Here is a 7,503-nt window from a genome sequence, read left to right as displayed (position 1 = left end):
GTATTTTGGTGAGAATTTTTGCATCCATGTTCATCAAGGATATTGGTCTGTAATTCTCCTTTTTGATGGGGTCTTTGTCTGGTTTGGGGATCAAGGTAATGCTGGCCTCATAAAACAAGTTTGGAAGTTTTCCTTCCATTTCTATTTTTTGGAGCAGTTTCAGAAGAATAGGTATTAATTCTTCTTTAAATGTTTGGTAGAATTCCCCTGGGAAGCCATCTGGCCCTGGGCTTTTGTTGGGAGATTTTTGATGACTGCTTCAATTTCCTTAGTGGTTATAGGTCTGTTCTGGTTTTCTATTTCTTCCTGGTTCAGTTTTGGTAGTTGATACATCTCTAGGAATGCATCCATTTCTTCCAGATTATCTAATTTGCTGGCATAGAGTTCTCATAATATGTTCTTATAATTGTTTGTATTTCTTTGGTGGTGTTTGTGATCTCTCCTCTTTCATTCATGATTTTGTTGATTTGGGTCATTTCTCTTTTCTTTTTGATAAGTCTGGCCAGGGGTTTATCAATCTTGTTAATTCTTTCAAAGAATCAGCTCCTAGTTTCGTTGATCTGTTCTACTGTTCTTTTGGTTTCTATTTCATTGATTTCTGCTCTGATCTTTATTATTTCTCTTCTCCTGCTGGGTTTAGGTTTTATTTGTTGTTCTTTCTCCAACTCCTTTAGGTGTAGGGTTAGGTTATGATTTGAGACCTTTCTTGTTTCCTGAGAAAGGCTTGTATTGCTGTATACTTTCCTCTTCGGACTGCCTTTGCTGCATCCCAAAGATTTTTTTGTTTTGTTTTGTTTTGTTTTGTTTTACAGTTGTGTTTCATTTTCTTTGGTTTCCATGAATTTTTTAATGGAACCATGGAACTGGTTGACCCATTCATTCTTTAGTAGGATGCTCTTTAGCCTCCATGTATTTGAGTTCTTTCTGACTTTCCTCTTGTGATTGAGTTCTAGTTTCGAAGCATTGTGGTCTGAAAATAGGCAGGGAATGATCCCAATCTTTTGGGATCAAATCAGGTTGAGACCTGATTTGTGACCTAGGATGTGATCTATTCTGGAGAATGTTCCATGGGCACTAGAGAAGAATGTGTATTCTGTTGCTTTGGGATGGAATGTTCTGAATATATCTGAAAGTCCATTTAGTCTAGTGTGTCATTTAAGGTCTTTATTTCCTTGTTGATCTTTTGCTTAGATGATCTGTCCATTTCAGTGAGGGGGGTGTTAAAGTCCCCCACTATTATTGTATTGTTGTCGATGTGTTTCTTTCCTTTTGTTATTTATTGGCTTATATAATAGGCTGCTCCCATTTTAGGGGCATAGAATTTACAATTGTTAGATCTTCTTGTTGGATAGACCCTCTAAGTATGATATAGTGTCCTTCCTCATCTCTTATTATAGTCTTTGGTTTAAAATCTAATTTGTCTGATATAAGGATTGCCACCCCAGCTTTCTTTTGGTGTCCATTAGCATGGTAAATAGTTTTCCACCCACTCACTTTCAATCTGGGGGTGTCTTTGGGTCTAAAATGAGTCTCTTGCAGACAGCATATTGATGGGTCTTGTATTTTTATCCAACCTGATAGCCTGTGTCTTTTGATTGGGGCATTTAGCCCATTTACATTCAGGGTAACTATTGAAAGATAGGAATTTAGTGCCATTGTGTTGCCTATAATGTGACTGTTACTGTATATTGTCTGTATTCCTTTTTGGTCTGTGTTACTTTTAGGCTCTCTCTTTGCTTAGAGGACCCCTTTCAATATTTCTTGTAGGGCTGGTTTTGTGTTTGCAAATTCCTTTAGTTTTTGGTTGTCCTGGAAGTTTTTTATCTCTCCTTCTATTTTCAATGACAGCCTAGCTGGGTATAGTATTCTTGGCTGCATATTTTTCTCATTTAGTGCTCTGAATATATCCTGCCAGTCCTTTCTGGCCTGCCAGGTCTCTGTGGATAGGTCTGTTGCCAATCTCATGTTTCTACCCTTGTAGGTTACATATCTCTTCTCCCGAGCTGCTTTCAGGATTTTCTCTTTGTCTCTGAGACTTGTAAGTTTTACTATTAGATGTCGGGGTGTTGACCTATTTTTATTGATTTTTGAGGGGGGTTCTCTGTGCCTCCTGGATTTTGATGCCTGTTTCCTTCCCCAAATTAGGGAAGTTCTCTGCTATAATTTGCTCCAATATACCTTCTGCCCCTCTCTTTCTTTCTTTCTTCTTCTGGGATCCCAATTATTCTAATATTGTTTTGTCTTATGGTATCACTTATCTCTCGAATTCTGCCCTCGTGCTCTAGTAGTTGTTTATCTCTTTTTCTCAGCTTCTTTATTTTCCATCATTTGGTCTTCTATATCACTAGTTCTCTCTTCTGCCTCATTTGTCCTAGCAGTTAGAGCCTCCATTTTTGATTGCACCTCATTAATAGCCTTTTTGATTTTGACTTGGTTAGATTTTAGTTCTTTTATTTCTCCAGAAAGGGTTTCTCTAATATCTTCCATGCTTTTTTCAGTCTTTTTTTTTTTAAAGATTTTATTTATTTATTCATGAGAGACACACAGAGAGAGAGAGAGAGAGAGAGAGAGAGAAAGGCTCCCAAGCAGCAGGGAGTCCAATATGGGACTTGATCCCAGGACCCTGGGATCATGACCTGAGCTGAAGGCAGACGCTTAACCACCTGAGCCACCCAGGCGCCCATCTTCCATGCTTTTTTCAAGCCCAGCTAGTATCCTTCAAATTGTTGTTCTGAAGTCTAGTTCTGACATCTTACTAATGTCCATATTGATTAGGTCCCTGGCAGTTGGTACTGCCTCTTGTTCTTTTTTTTTTTTTTTTTTTTTTTTGAGGTGATTTTTTTTCCATCTTGTCATTTTGTCCAGAGGAGAATAGATGAATGAGAGAACAAAATGCTAACAGGGTAACAACGACCCCAGAAAATATACACTAAACAAATCAGAAGAGACCTGCAACTGGGGGAAAAGAAAGGGAAAGAAAGAAAAAGAAAAAGATAAAAACAAACAAAAACAGAATATGATCAAATATGATCAGGCTGGTGCATAGATCAGTGCCACACACTAGATTTTGGGCATATTTTGGTCCATTAGAAGAAAGTGCCTCCCAAAATTTTAAAGAAAGAAAAACTTATATATGTACAAAAACAAGGGTAAATACGATGAAGGGATGGTATATGATTGTAAAGATGAAAATTATAAAAGATTTTATAAAAGGAATTGATAAGTTGGTTGAAAGAAGAAGAGGATTAAAAAAAAAAAAGAATGTGATCAGGCAGGAGACTAGAACAAAGCCGTACACTAGAGATTTAGGGTATATTTTGGTCTGTTAGAAGAAAGTGTATCCCAAAATTTTAAAGAGAGCATAACTTTATATATATATATATATATATATATATATATATATATATATATATATATATATACCAAAAATAAGGTTAACTACTATGAAGGGATAGAATATGACTCTAAAAATGAAAAATAAAAAAGATTTTTTTAAAAAGGGATTGATAAGATGTTGGTTGAAAAAGGGAAAAAGAAAAATTAAAAAAAAAAAAAAACTTTGAAAGACTGAAGAATCAGGGGGAAAAAGTCATGAATTCTATGTGCAGTATTCCCCTAGGGATGGAGTTCTGCCGTTCTCGTTGATCGGTAAACTTGGTCTTGGCTGGCTGTTCTCGCTGATCTTCTGGGGGAGGGGCCTGTTGCCGTGGTTCCCAAATGTCTTTGCCAGAGGCGGAATTGCCCCGCCCTTGCCAGTCTGGGCTAAGTAATCTGCTCGGGTTTGCTCTCCGGAGCTTTTGTTCCCTGCAAGCTTTCCATACACCTTTGGAGGATGAGAGTGAAAATGGTGGCCTCCTAGTCTCTGCCCCGGAGGAGCCGAGAACTCAGGGCCCTGCTCCTCAGTGAGCCCCAAGAGAAAAGCTGTCAGTCACTCCCGTCTCCCCGGTCTCCAGCCACACTCCGTGCTCACCCGGCCTTGACTGAGCATTTCTATCTCTGGCATCCGACCCCATGTGGAGTCTCCAAACCCAGCAGATCCCTGCCGTGTGCTCCCGTGCCGCTCCTCCCAGGGGAGGAAGGGGAGTCTCCCCAGATCTGCCACTTGTTGGGTCCCTGCTGGAGGAGCAGTGGCCTGACTGTGCCGCGGATCACGGTTTATGGCAACCCCGAGCTGAGAGCCCGCTGCTCGGCTCCATCTCTGCAGCCGACTTCCCCGCTCTGATACCTGGGAGCTCTGCCACACTCAGGCACCCCTGGTCTTTCTGTGACCCCGAGGGTTCTGAGACCACACTGTCCCACGAGGGTACCACCCCCTGCTTAGCCACTGGAGCGACATCCCTCAGCGAAGCCGACTTCTAAAAGTTCAGATTTTGTGCTCCGCGGCTCTATCACTTGCCCCTAGCGGCAGACGGAGGTCCCTCCTCTGCCGTCTATCCTCCCGAATATCGCCTCGGATTCACTTCTCCGCACGTCCTACCTTCCAGAAAGTGGTCGCTTTTCTGTCCACAGAGAGTTGCTGCTATTCTTTTCTTCCATCTCCTATTGAGTTCATAGGTGTTCAGAATGGTTTGATCCCTATCTAGGTGAATTCCTGGGACCACAGGAAATTTAGGTCTCCTACTCCTCTGCCATCCTATTTATTTATTTTTTAAGATTTTATTTATTCATTTGAGAGAGACAAGGAGCATGAGCGGGGGAGAGGAAGAGGGAGAATCAGACTCCTTGCTGAGCCAGGAGCCCAACGTGTAGCTTGATCCCAGAACCTGGAGATCATGACCTGAGCTGAAGGCACACACTTAACCATCTGAGCCACCCAGGTGTCCCTTCCTTATCCTTTATTATCCAAAATATCTGCATTCAATTGCAACCTGAGAAACAGGCAATAAAGTCACAAATGTCTTTCCTTTCAGGATTTTTTTGTGGTTTTGTTTTGTTTACCACTTTGTAATAGTGTTAGCTTTATTGTCCCAGAAGAGGAAACGGTAAACATCGTGTTAATCAAATTTCGGTAATAACTTATTCATAGTGTAGATATTTTTTACATTCTCAGTGTTATTTTAGTTTGAAAGGAAGGCACAAGGCTCAGCTGTAGAAAATGCCATGGCAACCTGAGCTGAGGTGGTCCCGAATGCTCTAGATTGCTTCAGGCTTCCTAGTGGTATTTGGCAGTTCTGTGCAAGGTGAGGTATGAAAGAAGAAGATGAGGACCTTCTCACCTAAATAACCTTGGTCTAAATAAATGCTCCAATAAGGTTTTTGACCTTGAGTTAAAATGCTCCAGCTCCATTGGCTGACTATAATGGGGCTGCTCGTCTGTATTTATTCAAGTTAAATTTCATGGAAGCCCCTAAATTGTAGGAGTTCAACTATATTCTCTAAAAGAGAACCCAAACAATGTGAACCTAAATCCAAGTACCCCTTTCCGGTCACATCTGACTCCTTGGACCTCCTCCTCTGTCGTGTGCCTCACTCTGCCATTCCCACCCACAGGAGCCTAAGCATTAGCTCTGTGGGACTATTGGCTAGAGGTGAAAATCTCATGTTTTCAACAGTTTTAATTTTGAAAGGAAACTAGTACTGCTTGAGTATTTCTAGCTTCTGGTATTAGATGTAGAAAGAAAACCCTTTTTTAACGTTTTCCCTAAAAATCTTGGAATAAGATGAAATGGGGAAATTTTCTAGTACTTTCTTTTGGCAACCTCAGGGATGTGCTTCCCAAGGGTCTCATGGGGAGAAACTGATGGCTCTCAGAGTGGGGATCGGCTTTGTATTTAACATTTATCTTTCTAACATTAAGTGAATTCCATTTAGGTGAACTTGGAATGTCAGCATGTATTGATTTATAATGAACATCTAAGCTATACTTGATGTACCTAGTGTAGAGTATTTGATAAGGACAAAATAAGTTCCAATTTAATATAATTTCTTACTAGTTAAGATTTAGTCAAACAATAAATTGCAACATTAAGCATATCCCTAACTATATATATTTTAATTGTGTACATAGCTGTAGCTATGAGTTTGTTTATCGATCATATTTTTTTTTCTTAAACAAATAGCTTTTAGTGTGCCCTTTCTATCCTTGTAGGGGAGATTAAAGAAATTGCAATTAGAAAATGCCCCAGGGTCCTCTGTTTTTAATTTTTACTCCCTCTGTGGGCACCTTGAGTTTTCATTCTGAAATAAACCCAGTCTGTGTCTTTATAGAAAAAGTCCAAATCCCTAGGACGTGGTACAAGACCCTTCACCGTCCATCCATGGGCCACAATAACCTATTTAACCCATATGAGTCTCCCATTCAGAATGTCTGGTATTTCAGCCACCATCCTCATTTGTTAATTACAGATTCTATATATGTTAGTCTAACAGTTTTCAATATTACAAAAGTTATTTTTCACACAAGCGGAAAATCATTCCTGACATTACCAGTTGGAGTTACTAAATCTTGAAAAGGCTTGATATCATTGGTAAACTATTAGGTAGTATCTAACTCTGGATATCACTGCCCCCTGCAAGAGACACTGTCAATAAAATTTCAGCATTTTTTGTAATGATTTTGACTTTGATCACAAAAGCCAAATTTTATATTTCTGTGTTCAGATTGCTCTTTCACACAGGAAGAAAAGAAAAAATTATTATTTTTTTAAATAGAATGGTGGTTGCCAGGGGCTGGGGAAGGGGGAGGTAGTGTTTATTTATTTTTTAAAAGCTTTTATTTATTTGACAGAGACACAGCAAGAGAGGGAACACAAGCAGGGGGAGTGGGAGAGGGAGAAGCAGGCCTCCCGCAGAGCAGGAAGCCCGATGTGGGGCTCAATCCCAGGACCCTGGGATCATGACCTGAGCTGAAAGCAGACACTCAACGACTGAGCCACCCAGGCACCCCAAGACAAAAATTATTTTTATTCACTTAGGCATTAATCTTTTATTTAAAATTAATAATATTTATTGGAGAACTTGGAAAGTAAACAAAAAAAGGAAAGGAAGAAAAACTATCCAGATTTCAGGAGATGATTACTATTATTACTTTGGTGTACACCTTTTTTTTTTTTTTAGGATTTTATTTGACACAGCACACGCAGGGGGAGCTGCAGGCAGAGGGAAAGGGACAAGCAGGCTCCACTGAGCAGAGAGCCCAACAAGGGGCTCCATCCCAGGACCCCGGGATCATGATCTGAGCCAAAGGCAGCTGCTGAACCAGCTGAGCCACCCAGGAGCCCCACATCTTTTTTTTTTTTTTTTTAAGATTGTATTTATTTGAGAGCGAGCACACAAGCAGCAGGAGCAGCAGGCTATGGGAGAAGCAGGCTCCCCGTTGAGCAAGGAGCCTGATGCGGGGCTTGATTCCAGGACCTTGGGATCATGACCTCAGCCGAATGCAGACACAACTGACTGAGCTACCCAGGCACCCCACATCTTTCAAATATTTTTCCATCCATATACATTTTCTTATAAAACTAAGGTCATACTATACATCTTGTTGTGTAACTTGCTTTTAAAAAA

General features: G+C 40.3%; 1 protein-coding gene across 9 annotated transcripts in view; it reads left to right on the top strand.

The window, feature by feature from the left end:
- ACYP2 (acylphosphatase 2) overlaps nt 1-7,503 on the top strand; it is a 182,771-nt gene that overhangs the window by 132,700 nt on the left and 42,568 nt on the right. The gene's annotated exons all lie outside the window — the stretch shown is intronic.

The sequence above is a fragment of the Mirounga angustirostris genome, unplaced genomic scaffold (assembly GCF_029215605.1).
Source record: "Mirounga angustirostris isolate CCGP_5_RB_7025 unplaced genomic scaffold, mMirAng1.0.hap1 SCAF_10, whole genome shotgun sequence".
NCBI lineage: Eukaryota > Metazoa > Chordata > Mammalia > Carnivora > Phocidae > Mirounga > Mirounga angustirostris.
This window is presented reverse-complemented; position numbering and strand designations above follow the sequence as displayed.